Source organism: Aegilops tauschii, chromosome 1 (genome assembly GCF_002575655.3).
Source record: "Aegilops tauschii subsp. strangulata cultivar AL8/78 chromosome 1, Aet v6.0, whole genome shotgun sequence".
NCBI classification, from domain to species: Eukaryota; Viridiplantae; Streptophyta; class Magnoliopsida; order Poales; family Poaceae; genus Aegilops; species Aegilops tauschii.
The window spans coordinates 199,602,207-199,618,313 of NC_053035.3; the positions used below are offsets into that span (position 1 = coordinate 199,602,207).

The 16,107-nt window shown below is 43.4% G+C and overlaps 1 long non-coding RNA gene across 1 annotated transcript; it reads right to left on the reverse strand.

Annotated features, from left to right (window-relative positions):
• Positions 1-10,637: 10,637 nt before the first annotated feature.
• On the reverse strand, positions 10,638-12,962 carry LOC141039318 (uncharacterized). The gene is made up of 5 exons (XR_012200246.1): positions 12,226-12,962; positions 12,112-12,141; positions 11,996-12,025; positions 11,880-11,909; positions 10,638-11,676 (listed from the first exon to the last, which is right to left on the reverse strand). It is a non-coding gene; the product is annotated as an uncharacterized lncRNA (long non-coding RNA).
• Between the last annotated feature and the right edge of the window lie 3,145 nt (positions 12,963-16,107).

Sequence of the window (16,107 nt, forward strand, 5' to 3'; positions counted from 1 at the left end):
TTTACGTAAGAACTTTCGTTACTTTAGGTGGATGCAGCATTATTGTACAAACTAAAATCCACCGCCCTGACAAGTCACTAATGGGCAAATAAATTTTTGAGTCTCTGGCCACTAGATGTTTCAAAAACAAATTCAGCTTATGCGGAGACTTTGTCATTTAGGCTTAGACGCTTGCGGTGATCAGCACGCCATACATTGTTGCGCCAGAGAACGCCAAACCTCATTACCTTGAGCACACTTGCCTCTAGAAAAAAGAACCTGGCCAATTTAATCTCAGATGTGCTGCCTCGGTAGTCGATCAAATCAGTTTCTATAAGATGGAGATCAAGGCATTCGATGAGATTGTTATAGTGCAGCACATTTTTCACTTTCGGGTCTTTTTTTATCTGCAAAAGAAGAGAACATATTAGAGCAGCTGGCTGTATAAGATTGCCGTGTCATCAAGAGATACCAATATCATTCGCTCATACGATAGGGTTTGCTGGCTAGTGATATTTTTTCACTCTCTCTCTCTCTCTCTCTCTCTCTCTTTCTCTTTCCTCTCATTTACCTAGGAGCACGTGAAGAGCTTGGGCATTTGTTGCCTTCCACTATGTGGCCGATGCCATATTTCTCAAAAGTATGCCACATATAATACGCATCGATGTCAAATCAAAAGAATTTGGCACCACTCTCGCGATGTGAGAGAGTTAGCACCACTGTGCACACAGACCCACATGTATAAACAAATCAATCAAAGCAACTACACCAGCCTCTCACTCTCCCAAACAAGTGTTTTTTTATTGCCTCAGTCCTCTCCCTCTCCCATGCAAGTGTTTTTTCATTGCGTGAGTTAATTTGGCACCGGAGCAAAGTAGGTGATCCACATTGGGGCACCAGGTGAGCAATGGAGGGGTATCGATGCCAAATGCATCACAAGTGAATTTCGCACGTGTTTTGGCCTACATAGTGGAGGGCCGTTATAGCCCACTTTTGTACTACCTCATATTTAGTGTAAAATTTTGACCATAGATTTACCTAAGAAAATGCCAATGCATGTCACCAAAAATTATACCATTTGAAATTATGTTCAAATACGAATCCAACGATATAATTTTTAGTGACATGCATTAACATTTTGTCACTTAAATATATCGTCAAATTTTAATACTACAAAATAGGAAGAGTAAACCAGGACGGAGGTAGTACTTGCTCTTAGGGTAACCATAGAGTTACTAGTCTAAGTTACTTTCCACTATGACTAGCCTAGGCTACTATAGTAGTAAAACAAAAAAAATGATGCAGGTGATCACGTGAGAAAAAATACTAAAAACATTTCTTTTGGTGCAGTGCGTAGATGCAGTTTTGAACACTACACTTGTCATCGTAATTTGGGAAAATTACGAAAAAATTGAGCTACGTTGTGATTACCGTTTACTAATAGGAAAGAAGTTTCACCTCGATGAGTAGCTTCTCCGTGCACGGAAAGCATGTAAGGAATCCAATAACTTGCTCCAGATTGGGGCCGATAGATTTTATTGCCAAGATCTTCACTGTGCGCATAGACTAGGTCAAGCTTGTGGGATTCATTTTCTGGATGACAATCGTAAATACATCAAGAAGAAATTTAAAAATGTGAATTTCAAGAAGACAGAGAAGAAGATGAGTGTTGTACCTGAACGATTACGGATCCAATAAAGAGTTCGGAGAATTTGGCACACGAGTACACCAATGCTGTCAATTTCGGCGCGTCAATGACCCTGATTTTTGTTGGACCTTCTAGATCAGATACAAGCAATCTCTCAAGGAAAGGCGCATTCTCAATGACCATAACATGGAACTGCTGGAGTGGTCTCTTCCCAATTGATGTCTTGTTGCGGGGCCAGCAAGACACATAAATCCATCGGAGATTCGTCGAGGCGATGTGGAGGATAATGAACCCATGGATCCGCTCAAGACGAAGGTACTCGAGCGCAGTACAGCTGCGGAGCAGGTGCTCCATAGCCTTCTTTGAGATGCCAACGTCGAAGAGTTTGAGTGATGTCGCTTGAAGCTACGTCAGTATTTCCCCAAGGAGGAAGGGATGATGCAGCACAGCGGCGGTAGGTATTTCCCTCAGATATGAAACCAAGGTTATCGAACCAGTAGGAGAACCAAGCAACACAACGTAAACAGCCCCTGCACACAAATAACAACCACTCGCAACCCGACGTGTTAAAGGGGCTGTCAATCCCTTTCAGGTAACGGCGCCAGAAACGGTGCGTGGACGGGAGAAAATTGTAATAGATTGATAGATTGAACGCCAAATAAAATAAATAGAAATAAAATGCAGCAAGGTATTTTTGTATTTTAGGTTTAGTAGATATGAAAATAAATGCAAGGAAAAAGTAGATCGCTAAGGCAAATATATGAGAAAGAGACCCGGGGGCCGTAGATTTCACTAGTGGCTTCTCTCGAGAAAAATAGCAAACGGTGGGTAAACAAATTATTGTTGGGCAATTGATATTACTTCAAATAATCATGATGATATCCAGATAATGATCATTATATAGGCATCACGTCCAAGATTAGTAGACCGACTCCTGCCTGCATCTACTACTATTACTCCACACATCGACCGCTATCCAGCATGCATCTAGTGTATTAAGTTCATGGAAAAACAGAGTAATGCAATAAGAATGATGACATGATGTAGACAAGATCTATCTATGTAGAGATAGACCCCATCATTTTATCCTTAGTAGCAATGATACATACGTGTCGTTTCCCCTTCTATCACTGGGATCAAGCACCGTAAGATCGAGCCCACTACAAAGCACCTCTTCCCATTGCAAGATAAATAGATCAAGTTGGCCAACCAAAACCCAAATATCGGAGAAGAAATACGAGGCTATAAGAAATCTTGCATATAAGAGATCAAAGAAACTCAAATAACTTTCATGGACATAAAAAGATAGATCTGATCATAAACTCAAAGTTCATCGATCCCAACAAACGCACCGCAAAAGAGTTACATCATATGGATCTCCAAGAGACCATTGTATTGAGAATTCAGCGAGAGAGAGGAAGCCATCTAGCTACTAACTACGGACCCGAAGGTCTACAAAGAACTACTCACGCATCATCGGAGAGGCACCAATGGAGGTGGTGAACCCCATCCGACATGGTGTCTAGATTGGATCTGGTGGTTCTGGACTCTGTGGCGGTTGGATGAATATTTCGTTGACTCCCCTAGGGTTTCTGGAATATTGGGGTATTTATAGAGCAAAGAGGCGGTCCGAGGGGCACCCGAGCTGGGTACAACCCACCAGGGCGCGCCCGGGCCTCTTGGCTCGCCCTGGTGGGTTGTGCCCCCCTCGGGGCACCCCCAGGCGCAGCCAGGGCCCATTACACTACAAAAAAATAAACTTCCTTGATGATACATGTTTGTCACAGTAGGTCACGTTTTCTGTCATGCATGTACATCCATGACGATTTTATGACAGAATCAAGATAGTCTTACATGTGCTGTCGTAGAAGTGTTCCATGACATTATCAAAATTATCATCACGGAAGAGTCCACTTCCATGATGATAAATGCGGCGTCATGGACGTGCTTTCGTCAAGGGTGACTGACACATGGCATCCACCGTAACGGGTCGCTGTTAAGCTATCGGGTCCGGTTTTGGATCTGATAGCCCACTAATAGCCCGGACCAATGAGGATTTTCCATGTGTGAAATTCTCATTGGCTGGAGGAAACACGTGTTGGCTCACTGTTGGGACAGATGTCATCCATTCATTGGACAGGACGCGCCTATGATACATCGACACGTGGCAGGGCCCAACAGAGGCCCATATAGGTTAAAAAGGCCGGCCTAGTCAAAGGCCCGCAGTACTTACTCAGGTACTAGTGGGCCAGCCCAATAACGGTCTGTTTAATAAAGGCCTGTTTACGGCCCGAAGCCAGATCTGGCTCGTTAATGGTCCGCTGAATATTTGGGCCCAATTACGGCCCAGTGACTTTCGGCCTGTTAGAGGCCCGATGTAGACATGGGCCCATTTCAGCCCGGTGTGTCTTTCGGCCTGGGAATGGCGTGTGCTGCCCATGGGCCATGTATGGTCTGACGCAACATCCGACCCACTAACGGCCCGTGATAAAGGTGGCAACAATTCCACCCAACGTGACTTTGGGCCTGTTAAAGGCCTGTCATATAATTCGGCCCGTTGATGCCTGTACTAAGCTTTCGGCCTGTTAAAGGCCCATGATATCAGTGGGCCAACTAAGGCCCGAGATATGTTTCGGCCTTGTAACGGCCCGTCATATAACTGGGCCAAAAAAGGCCCAGTCTACATTTCAGCCTGCTGAAGGCCCGTCGACGACTAGTGAAAATTGAGGCCCAACATGCATTTCGTCCTGCTAAAGGCCCATCGTTTCTTCGGGGCCATAACAGGCCAGCAGAATATTCAGCCTGTTAATGGCCCCATGCTACATGGGCCAAACTAAGCGCTAGGTCCACAAAAGGCCCAACTAAAATTTGGGCCGAATATAGACCGGAGTGAGTTGTGGGCCCGGCGCAAAGTGTGAAGGCCCCAATGGCCATTCGGGCCCAAGAAAGATGCAGGCTGGCCCAATTGTGGCCCGCTAAAAACCACGCCCGTTAGAGGCGAATGTTTCGGCCCGGTCGACTACATCAGATTTTTTCAGATAGCGAGTGATGGTAGTAACTAGTAGGAATTAAGAACAAACCTAGTCTATACAATAAAGAAATTATGACATAGTAACTTAGAATAAACCTACACTATACAATAAAGGATTTATGGTATATTACATCCACTAGGCATCGAAATTCACCACCAGTGATCATAAAGCGCAACGAAGAAGCAGATTACAAAAACTGGGCACCATTGCAGCATAACAAAATAATACTAAACCGAGACCGCTTCCAAGATAGTTCAAGAAAGGTTAGGCTTGCGTGAGAACTGCTGCGCAAGCTGCTGAGCAAGGCTTTGAGACCGGCCTAGCATGTCGGTCATAGCTTCCAGGTGTAGCTGTTTAGCAATGAGGTTCTCATTGGTGTTCTCCGCAATCTTTCTTAGAGATAGGACTTCAAGTCGAAGTTGAGTTGCAGAATGCCTTTCTGCTAGAACTTGGGACTAAAGAAGTTGAACTGATTCAGACAACGAATTCTGTGAGCTTGTCTGACTGCTAGTCTCGAGCAACTTGAACACTGCATCAAGACAAGACATTGGGGTTGTCTCGCTATCTTCAAGATGTTTTGCCTTCTTTGCTGCAATATATGTTGGGTTTGTCTCACAGCCTTCAGCAAACTTGTGCATACCATCAGGCATATCACCTTGAAACAAGTACAGAAATGACAGGTTTTGCACGTGTATAAACAAAGATGATAACTGTGCTGTCAATTCCATCCAATTTCAAATTAGAAAATAAAGAGTAAGTTCAAAATATCAATAGCATAATTTGGCATTGTTCATAATGCGGGGAGCTTCACCACACTACTTGATTACCATGTCAACATAACAAGCATAGATGAAGGGCAAAGACAATCATTGTATTTATTTTGGTTAATGTGCATGGCATGTTGTTCATATCATCAGCCACATCAGTAAGATAAAACAGGAGATGACAAGGTGCAAATGTGGGATGATTCACCACACACTGGATTATAGATCCACAAAAACAAGCATACATATAGGGATTATTGAGTAATGTGCATGGTATGAATAAGGAATTTGGTTTTACAAGTAAAACTTGGAACCTACGGTTCTTGCGAACATGCATTTGGATAGAAACAGCAAGCTAAACAGCAGTAAATGATAGGGAGTATGAGAAAATTAAACAGCAGTTGAAGATAAAGGCTTTAGAAGGACTGACTTACACTAACAGTTAACACTGGCTTTATAATGCCCTTCTCCATGTCAAGGGAAGGATAACTCAACAATTTTAGCACAAAATCTTCTTCATAAGCATTGTCTGTACTCTACATTTTGTAGAGAGGATAATGAAGATAAGATGCAAATTGATGCTACATAATCAACTACCAATCCCTGGAAGTACAAGCGTTACAGGACAAAATGTACTGACAAGAGCAATGGGCTACACTTCTGCACTGGCATTGTCTGTGTATTCAACTTTTTGGTAAGATTAAATATAGATCTGATATTTTTTAGTAAATGGTGGGCGAGGGAGCTAAGATGCAGAATGCTACACAATGAACCAATCCCTCTTCCCATAATACAAGAGTGTTTTGAACACTGGTGTGCTCTACAAAACGTTCTTATATTATGGGATGGAGGGAGTAGCTGTTAATGTAAGTATAGTGATAGACGACGTCCAGTCCTTACAAGAGGACTGCAGAGCTAAACCTCTTCAAAAGCATTGGGTTGATTCTAAATTTATGTAAGAGTCCATACGGATCTTATAATGTCCACCAAATGGACGATAACGAGGCTAACATGTGCAGTGATGCTACATAATCAAACAACTATGAAAGTAAGTATGGTCATACAGGGCAAGAGGTACTCACAAGAGCAATGCAGTGTGCAGTATAGTTGCGAGATTTTGTGGTCCCTTGAGAATGAGTGTTCTTCTGCTAACAGTTTTCGTACAAGTGAGACGTTACGGCAAATGCAGAAATGTAGTTCAAATTGTGATGTGATATCATAGATAGTACCTTACGCTGCAGACAAGACCAATGTGTAACAAGATTATTCCAGTCACCGTCTAATAAATGTAGCACCGGAGGCTTGCCATCGAAGTGTGCTTGCCTCAGGTAGGAACGATACTTCATCAACGAGTGCTTGAAAAGCACAACCAACCCTTGCTCGTCTTGACAATCCAGTTTGGTCCTCGCCTATTTAAAAGAATGAAATCTTGTGTCTTCTGTCAGCAGAAACATATGGAGTAATTACCATGAATAACATTAGTACATTACTTACGCGTAAGTTGCGGAGGAAGACTGGAAATTGTTTTGTGTCTGCGGTATAATCTTTCCATGAAGGAACGATGCGCACAAAGTTCCTGACAACAATATAAGCTTCGTCTTCTAAACTAGGAAGAAATGGAACAGGGGTCCTATTTGCTGCAATTGGGGCTCTGTCTCGTTCGAAAAGGGATTTGGCAACTGGATTTGGTGTACTCTTTGCTGGAATGGGGGTTTTGCATCATAGAGCTGGTGCTATGTCAACTGGCATCATCATACTGTTTGATGCAGTTGGGGTTTGCTGAGTTGGGGCATCAGAAATGACCAGTGTAGTAGGGCTAGAGTCTGCTAGAGTTGAGGTGTTTTGTGGGTCAGGTGATATTGCAACTACACCTAATGGGCTATTTGATTTATCAGGTGTCACTGCCTTTTCCAAATACTTTGCTCGTGCTCCTCCGCGATCAACAATCGCCCTCTTCCTTTTGAACGTCTGATACACAAGAACAACATTTCAATGGATAAATATGGTATGATGACAGATGGAATATGTACTGAAAATGGATAGGTAGGGGCATATTCACATACATGATGTGTAAACTAAGCTAATGGCAGTGCAACAAAGTAGAAGCTATGCAAAGCATCAGTTGCAAGATATGTGCGACCAATATAACCTTGGAAAGTTAGAGCAAGCACCTTGGTGGGTGAATAAGATAGGGCATCTGCCTTTGACTCCTCCACTAGGGAGCTACATTGACTTAGGTCTCCCTCTAGCTCAGAATCACTGTTAGGATCGTATTCTGAGCATGAATCTGTAGGTGGAGAGCGTTTGCATTGCATTGCATCCAGACTTGATTTCAGTCCCTTAATGCCAAGTTTGACAGCCATGGCATTGTTCTGCTTTATTCTTTTCATGTGCGCAAGCTCATAATCATTATGATGTTGTTCAGAATCTGAGATTCATGAAAAACATAAAAAGTAGTCAGATTATCCATGGAATGCATTACGGATTCAACTCGAAGAGTGTCTCCCTATAAACCCCTGCATATGCAAAGTTCACCCCCCAATCGTGCTGACCAAACCACACAGAAATACAAACCTCTTATGTCTCTATAACAGGCAGACACACATTTAAAAACTGAAGTAGGAACTTTAGAATCATATCAAATTCGTATTTGAACAAATAAACTAAAGAATTATGAGTGGCATAATGTTTAGCTTCAAGGGTGGAGTGTTGGTAGTGCGACACATAACAAGTAGGCATATTGTATTCCATATAAAAGATTGTAGTCTATGTAAAAGCTGGAAATGACACTTTCTTTCTATACAATGCATTGTTCGTTGCCCACACATGATGGAAGAGGTCACACAGAGAAATACTATTCACTCATGTCTACGGTTCCAGTATTTTTAAACAGGGTGGTCCACCCTCAAAGAATATTGAGAAAAGTTGGAAATGACACTTTCTTTCTATACAATGCAGTGTTCGTTGCCCACACATGATGGAAGAGATCACACAGAGAAATACTATTCACTCATGTCTACGGTTCCAGTATTTTGACACAGGGCGGTCCACCCTAAAAGAATATTGACAACAAATATGACAAGGCAAGCATAGATGTAGTGAATCAATCATTTACTTGTGAGCTTACTAGGACAAGTATGTAGAATTGTAACTGGAGTAAGAGACCGTCCAAAATCTGAATCAAGAAGTTTGTCTAGCACTTATTGTTTGCAACTAATCGACGTGAATAATTGGATATCATATCGAATGAGTAAGAAAGACAAGTAAAATTGTCAACAAACCTGGCCTGCAGTAGTAATCTGGGTCAATGTCACTACGACCAACAATCCAAAATGACTAGTGTCTGTTCCTAGGGCCGGAATTTTGAAACCCTGGGAACTTTACAGGTACTAAAGATTACTGAAATACTCCCTCCGTTCCAAAATAGATGACCCAACTTTGTACTAACTTTAGTACAAAGTTAGTACAAAGTTGGGTCATTTATTTTGGAACGGAGGGAGTACATCTGAACCATTAAGTGTAAGTAGCACTCAGCACACAACAAACCCTAATGACAGTCCTGCCTAATGAATAATGAATCAATTAGAAAATGGGTGATGAGGAGTGGTTGCTGAGTGTTGAGGATGTATCTCAGGATAAACCGGGTTGGCTAAGTGGGTCTTGCATGCCTGAGCCCTGAACGGACCGGGAAGCTAGGCACGGCGGCGTGCCCGAGAAGCGGTGACGCTGTTGGGAGAACGGCTCCTGACCTCTTGTTAGTCCGGCGTCTCCTCCTAGAGTCATGCCGTCTGGGGACGGCAAGTCGCCGGCGAGGCAGGCAGCTGGGGGCGAGTAGAGATCGGAAGCGCGCAGCAGAACAGAGGGGAATCGGGGCCTGGGCCGACCCAAAATCCCAGGGTGGGCCGCGGCCCACCGTGGGCACCCCGTAGAGATACACACCCAAGTGTTCTTCTGCTAGCATTTTTTTTAGCAAAAGAGGGTTTCCCAACCTGGGCTCCTGACCTCTATTAAAGAAACCACCACGGAACCAACATGATCAATTAAACCCTAAGCATGATCAATTAAACCCTATTATGACTGTGCCATGGCAGATTTAAAGCTGCAAACCGGAGAAATGCTATTTAGCATCCATTGTTTGCTTCGAACTAAGAACTAAATTCTAAGAGTTGAAAGGAAAGTACAATGACCAAGTTACGATCTATTTTCTGGTTGAGATCAAAAAGTTGAGGAGATATGAAGTACCACCTCTCTTGCGGCGCCATGTAGGCATCGGGGGTGCGATGGCTGTCGGTGGCGTTGAAGCAGATCTGCGACGGTAGACGGGTGCATCAGAGGATAAGTCCCGTTGCGGTGGAAGAGAAGGTCGTGTGAGTGGCCCCGACAGAGGACGATGGCGCCGATGAAGCAAGAGGACGCGATGCAAGGCTCTTGGTCCATCGCCGTGCATGAGAAACGTCCATCTCTACCAGTGGATGACGCGGTCTTGGTAGGCGCTCCGGCATGGTGGAGGACGGTGGCGATGGATGGGGTGGAGGACGACGGCGATGGATGGGGTGGCGGACGGAGGAGGCTGGTGTGGGATGGTGTTCTAGCGCGGACGGTGTATGAATGGGAAAATGGACGGAGAGGTACGGGGAACCATGTTTTTGGGACGCACTTGTGTGAAATATGGGAAAGTTATGAACTTAGCCCCCATTTAAAACTTGGACGTCCCGTCGGTTGGGGATAGGACGGTAATCTCGCATCTCGCCAATATTTGCCCAGAGTGATTTCTAGCGAGGAGAGGGTGTTTTGGCGCCCATGGCTGGCGCCCACGTTGTATGAACAGGGCTGACAGGTAGGGCGGTTGTGTCATGTCTGAGTGAAGTTACAAACTTGCCCCTATTGAAAATATTTGCCTACATCGATTTCGGCCGAGTCGAGTTTGTTTTGCCGCCCACCATGTATGAATGGGGAAATGGAGGGAGAAATAGAGGTCTTTCGGACGAGCTTGAATGAAATGTGTTTTGCCACCCATGTTTTTGGCGCCCACCATGTCGGAATGGGCTCAGAGGCAGTCGTGTCACGTCTAATTGAAGTTACTAACCTACCCCTATTGAGAGCAGTGGAAATCGGGCCGATGGATTGTCCGTGTAAGGGGTAGACAGTAATTTCCATCTCCCAAACACTTGGCTTCGGGCAGCCGACGTGGGAGTGGACATTTTGCCACTTCTTTCGAATTTTGGGACAATAAGCATCCACGTTTACCCTGGCAACTAAATTCGAATCCATTTTGTATTCCTATACGAATCTTTATAAATCATTCTATGTGTTTTTATATATCTTCAAAAGCACGACAAAGATGTATTCCACTGTCATATATGAATAGGATTTACAAATGTTGATACTCGAATTCAGAAGCTAGAATCCAGTTTAAGGTGAATTCAAATATTTGGAACACTTTATGTCCAACTCAAATGTCACACGTAGCATAATGTGTACTCCCATTTAGATATGTACACAAGCGATGTATTAAGATTCAAATACGCGTCAATCAACCAAGAATGTACAAAACTAACAGACATATAAACACTTATAGATATGGATCAATAATATCAACTAACATACATAAGCCAGGCCGCTGTATTTTTTTTGCTAGAAGAGCATCCTTTTTTTAGCGAAGCTAGTACAACATCTTGGTCCTTTCTGATGCATGCCACTTATGGTCCATCTATACTACTATTATTGCTGAATGCACATTCAGCCCGATTGGCATATTTGTAGGTCTGGCACAACAATCAAAATGAAATGTCTCCGAGTCTTATCAATTAATACAGACTTGTGCTCAAATAAAATTACAAACCAAAAAAAAATTATTACATGATCTCTAAAACAAATGGTTTGATCGATTACATGAACAAACAACACAAAGGTTATTCAACGATGGAAAGAACATTTCACCTATGATTTACCAAGTGGGAATTTAATTTCCTTTTTCCTTCAGGACCTTAACAATGCGGTCAGTCTCAGCTTGCTTCGTTTTGAAATCCACCAAATATTTGATGGTTGTCTTGAGTACTTCTTGTCATTGTGTTGTTTGCTTCCTCAACATGTCAACTTCATCTCTAAGTGCAGAAGCAGAATCTCTTTCTACCACTAGTTTAGCCTCTAGAGCATCAGCAGTTGGCAATTCATGATGCATGATTGGGCCGGTGCCACTGCTGTGGGATGATACAACGTCCATGGGGACCTCGCTCTTTGATCTTGGGCTAACCTGTTTCGCCATTAAAGTTCCGATTGGATTCCGAAAAGTTGAAGTTAGCAAAACATCTCAACTGGGAGTTATAACAGCGAACCAGTTAAACAAACAAGGAATTAAAGAGTTTCAATTGGATGCTCAAAAGTAGTTATTAACATCATTGTAACCGGTTGTTGCAGCAGCAAAGCATTTAAACAAACAAGTTTTGCAAATGGTACCTGTTGTTGCATTGGAGTTTCTCTCGGATCCTGAAAAGTTGAGTAGCCAGTAACGTGATTAGAGCAACCGGTTGCAGCAGCAAAGCAGTTAAACAAACAAGTTTTGCAAAAGGAACCTGTTGTGGCATTGGAGTTTCTCTTGGATCCTGAAAAGTTGAGTAATCAGTAACTTGATTAGAGCAACAAGTTACAACAGCAAACCTGTTACACAAATATATTTTTGAAAATGTACCTGTTGTGCAATTGGACTTCCAATTGGATCCTGAAAACTTGAAGTTGGTAAGATGATTACAACAACAAGTTACAATTGCAAACCAGGTAAACAAGGAAGTTTCTGAAAACATACCTATTGTGCCAACGGAGTTTCAGTTGGATCCTGCAAACTTGAATGTTAGCAATCAATAAATAAAGTTTTGCAAGAGCCATAAGAAACTAACATCAAACTAGTAAAACTAATCAGTTTTGGCAACGTATTTAATTACACATGAACTAGTAAAACTAACAAGTTCTTGGCAACGTATTAAAGTAACAAGTCGGTACCATTTACCAGCAACACAGACATCTGTAAATTTCTTTGATGTAAGCAAAATGATTCCAACACATATATAAGTTAAAAAGACGGTGTCCCTCATATAAACCTGACAGTTGTCTATCTATGAACATGCAAACATTACTAGTGCAACAAGTGATAACAACAAACCATTTAAACAAACAGGGTATCAGAACGTAAATTACACGTGAATTCTGCTGCACCCTAGAAGTACATATGACCAACTATCTACGTGCTTAAGTAGTTATTTAAGTTCACGCAAATAGGTAATTCTTAACAGTAAGTATCAAACACATAGATAGGTGCAGTCTATAATAGGATTAACAGGCTATGGCATTATGTAATCAGTAGCAAACTAAATTAAGCCAAGCAACGTAATTGAACAATTTTGCAATAAATGGCTAACTAAAATTCCGAGAAGCAGGTAACTGAACTTATGCTAGCTCTTTGTACAGGCACACTGCAACTTCTTTTTCGCTTACAAGGTTCTATGAAGGAGTCCATGGCATCAATTGCTTGGATACGTAGTCGCAATACTTCTTTCTTCCCACACTGCATTGGTAAGTCGAATGGTTAATCTGGTAAGATCGTGCGTCCTTGATATGTTATATGAGGAAATGTAGTCAGACTAGTTGTAGCCACACACATCACACTGACTTTTACTGTACATTTCATGCGATTACATTTGACATATCAAGATCTTAGAAATCTACAATAGAATGAAAAGACTGGCATCATTCACATTATTGGCGAACTCAGTTCATAGAAACAAGCAATTCAACCATTCTGTGGGTAAATCAAAAGCGCCACTGGAATATTTTTCACTACCCCAATCATACATGCAAAAAGGGGCGACGCCACCATAGGGGCTGGTATGGGCGGCCGCCTCGGGTGGCTGGAAAGTGTGCACCTAGTTTGAGTCATCCAGGTTGGCCCAGGCTAGTTTTGTTCGTCCCAACGCATGAGCAGGCAATGTAAAAAATGAAGAAAAAAGTTTCAATTTGGATGGGCCAATAACGTAAGTGCAAGGCAGGCCCTATAGCAAGCTCGCGGCCCAAACGAGCACCTCCCATATCGATCGACAACAGGAAAAATCCCAATTCGTTCGCTCCAGCCTCCAGTCTGGTTCGCGCCTAACCTAGCCGTCGTTGGACAGACCGACACAGCACTTCCTCGCGCCCTTGTTGGAGGGTGGTCGCCGGGCTTCAAGCGAATGGAAGGACAAGAAGATGAAGATCCAACCCTGGGTGTAGCCTGCGTGGGAGGCAGCGGCAGCAGCACGGGCATGGCATCGAGCTTGCACAAACGGACAGTCGCAGCTTGCAAGAGCAGCATGCGCAACGAGCAGGTACATCACATCCCTGATTATATCTAATTCAACTGTTCAATTTCTGGCAATAGTTAAACCTGACGGTGTCGTAAAAATGCTTGTATGTAGGGAATCTATGAGAAAATGAAACCATTTTTTGCTTCTTTTACAACTCCCCCAATCAATACTGAACTGACTGAATCTAATGTATCTAATCAAGTTTCCGGTGCAAACATACAAGGTCATGTTGTTCTTGAGCCTAAAGTGTCTAATGAACAGACTGCTAATGAAGAATTTGATGCAAACATTTTACATGCTCTTGGTGATGAACATATAGCGTCTAATGAGGGATCTAATGCAAGCATTTTGCAAGCTCCCATTGAAGAATTTATTGTCTAATGATGATCTGCTATGTTGAGAGAGACATAGAGATTTGCAGGCATTGATGACAAGCAAATTATAGTACATTTTCATGGCTTGAGGAAACGTCGAGGCCATCTACCAGAAAGTCCCCGTATCATGACAACGTAGCATAAATACTTTTCCAATCTGTTGTTTGAAACTATTGGCAAACTTGTGCAGGATAGATATATTGATATGCAGTTTGCGCACTGGTTATAGGTGCAATTACACTTTGATATTTTCAGCCAGAGAACGAAAAATTCAAGCAGGTACAGACCATGTTAGTAGTCCTTGTACACCATGTTGCATTTTGTGTTTTTTGGTGCTTACATCATTTAGTGTTTTATAATCTAAACTACTTTGGATCATTAGCTGGTTTTTGAAGTGCATGTAGCTTCACATTTCTCAAGTTATGTTGATTTCTGGAGTGCAAGTGCCTTCGTATTTTTTAAGTTAAATGTTCGCCCCGGTAACTTGAATTCGTGGATCCGCCACTTCACACAAATCATACACACATGACAGTACGAATTAAATGAAATGCAGGGACTTACGCTAGCTCGTTGTACAGGCTCACTGCAGCTCTGCTTGTGCTTGGGATGTTCCATGTACATGTCCATGTTACCACTTGCTTGGATGTGCAGGCCTTGTGCTCCTTGCACCCCCCTCTGCATTTTTTACACGGCGAATGGTTGATCAAATAAGAGGAATCGGCCTTGCTGTTGTACCGGAGGACGGATACTCACAAGGTTATACGGGTGTGCAGGATGTGTACCAGATCCCGTAGCACCGTCATGCGTCGCTAAAAAATGGTTTTGCTTGTTTCAGATGATATCTCCAGAAGAAATAAGAGTTAAAGTCAGAGTTGCACAGGCGTGTAAGCTAAGAGAGTAGTGAAAGGATAGCCAAACATCGTCGGAACAGTGCACAAGGGAGTGATGTGTGGATACCTAGCTCGGGCCGGCGTTTGGGCATGCTCGCCTAGCTAGAGTGCGGGTCACTTCAGAGCCGTTGAGGGTGATGCGCTGGCGTTGGCTGGCCGTGCACGGATGCAGATCTTGTGTGGCAGCAGAGCACTACGATGCGGTGGACGAGACCATTGGTTTAAGCCCCAACGGCCTCGGGGGGCGGAGGTGCGACGATGTGCTTGGTGAAGTAGCCCCGGTGAGGTGGGAGACGGCGTCGGTGAAGCGCAGCTGATGCGGTGGAAGTCGGGGTCTGTGAGGCACGTCGGTTGCGGCGGCCGATGTTGTCAGTGGACCACCCAGTGCGGTGGACGAGGGCGTAGATGAGGTAGCTCCGGTGCGGTGGTGAAGCGCGACTGTCGTCTTCGTCATTTTCGTCCGGCACAGAGGTGGGGAAAGAGATGAGACGAGGGGCGATTCGAACTTTGCTTGGGTTGGCGGCGAATTAGGGATTTGAGCAATCTGGGCACGGAAGGGGACGGTGGAGAAGGGAGATTTTGCTTGGGGCCGCCAGATATTTCAATCTGAAACGTGGAAGCGCGAACTTATTTTGTCATCATTTTTTTGGGAGGGAGGGCGGAGGGGGGAGGGAGGGAGGGGGTGGGTGGCTGGGTGGTAAGCATCCGTACGACACACGCGACCACCACGACACGACCCGGGTCTGCCTGGTGCGCCTACATTTGAGAATGCAAACGAATCTTCTTTCATTTGCAAACGAATCTGTATGTATTACCATGCCCGTGTTTTCCTTGCAAATAATTAGTCATTTGAAACGAGATACTATAAATTAATTAATGAGGAGTTATTTGAAAAAAAATCTAAGCAGTATCCACTGTATCCACGCTAACGTGGATAAGAGTGTGTGTCACATGATTAGTTATTTGAATTAGAGTGTGTGTCACATAGCGATCTACAATTCTAACGTGGATTTCGCATTTCACGGTATCCACACTACTTTTTTAATACAAATTCATATGTATATGTTTAACACCATGGTAGTGAGAA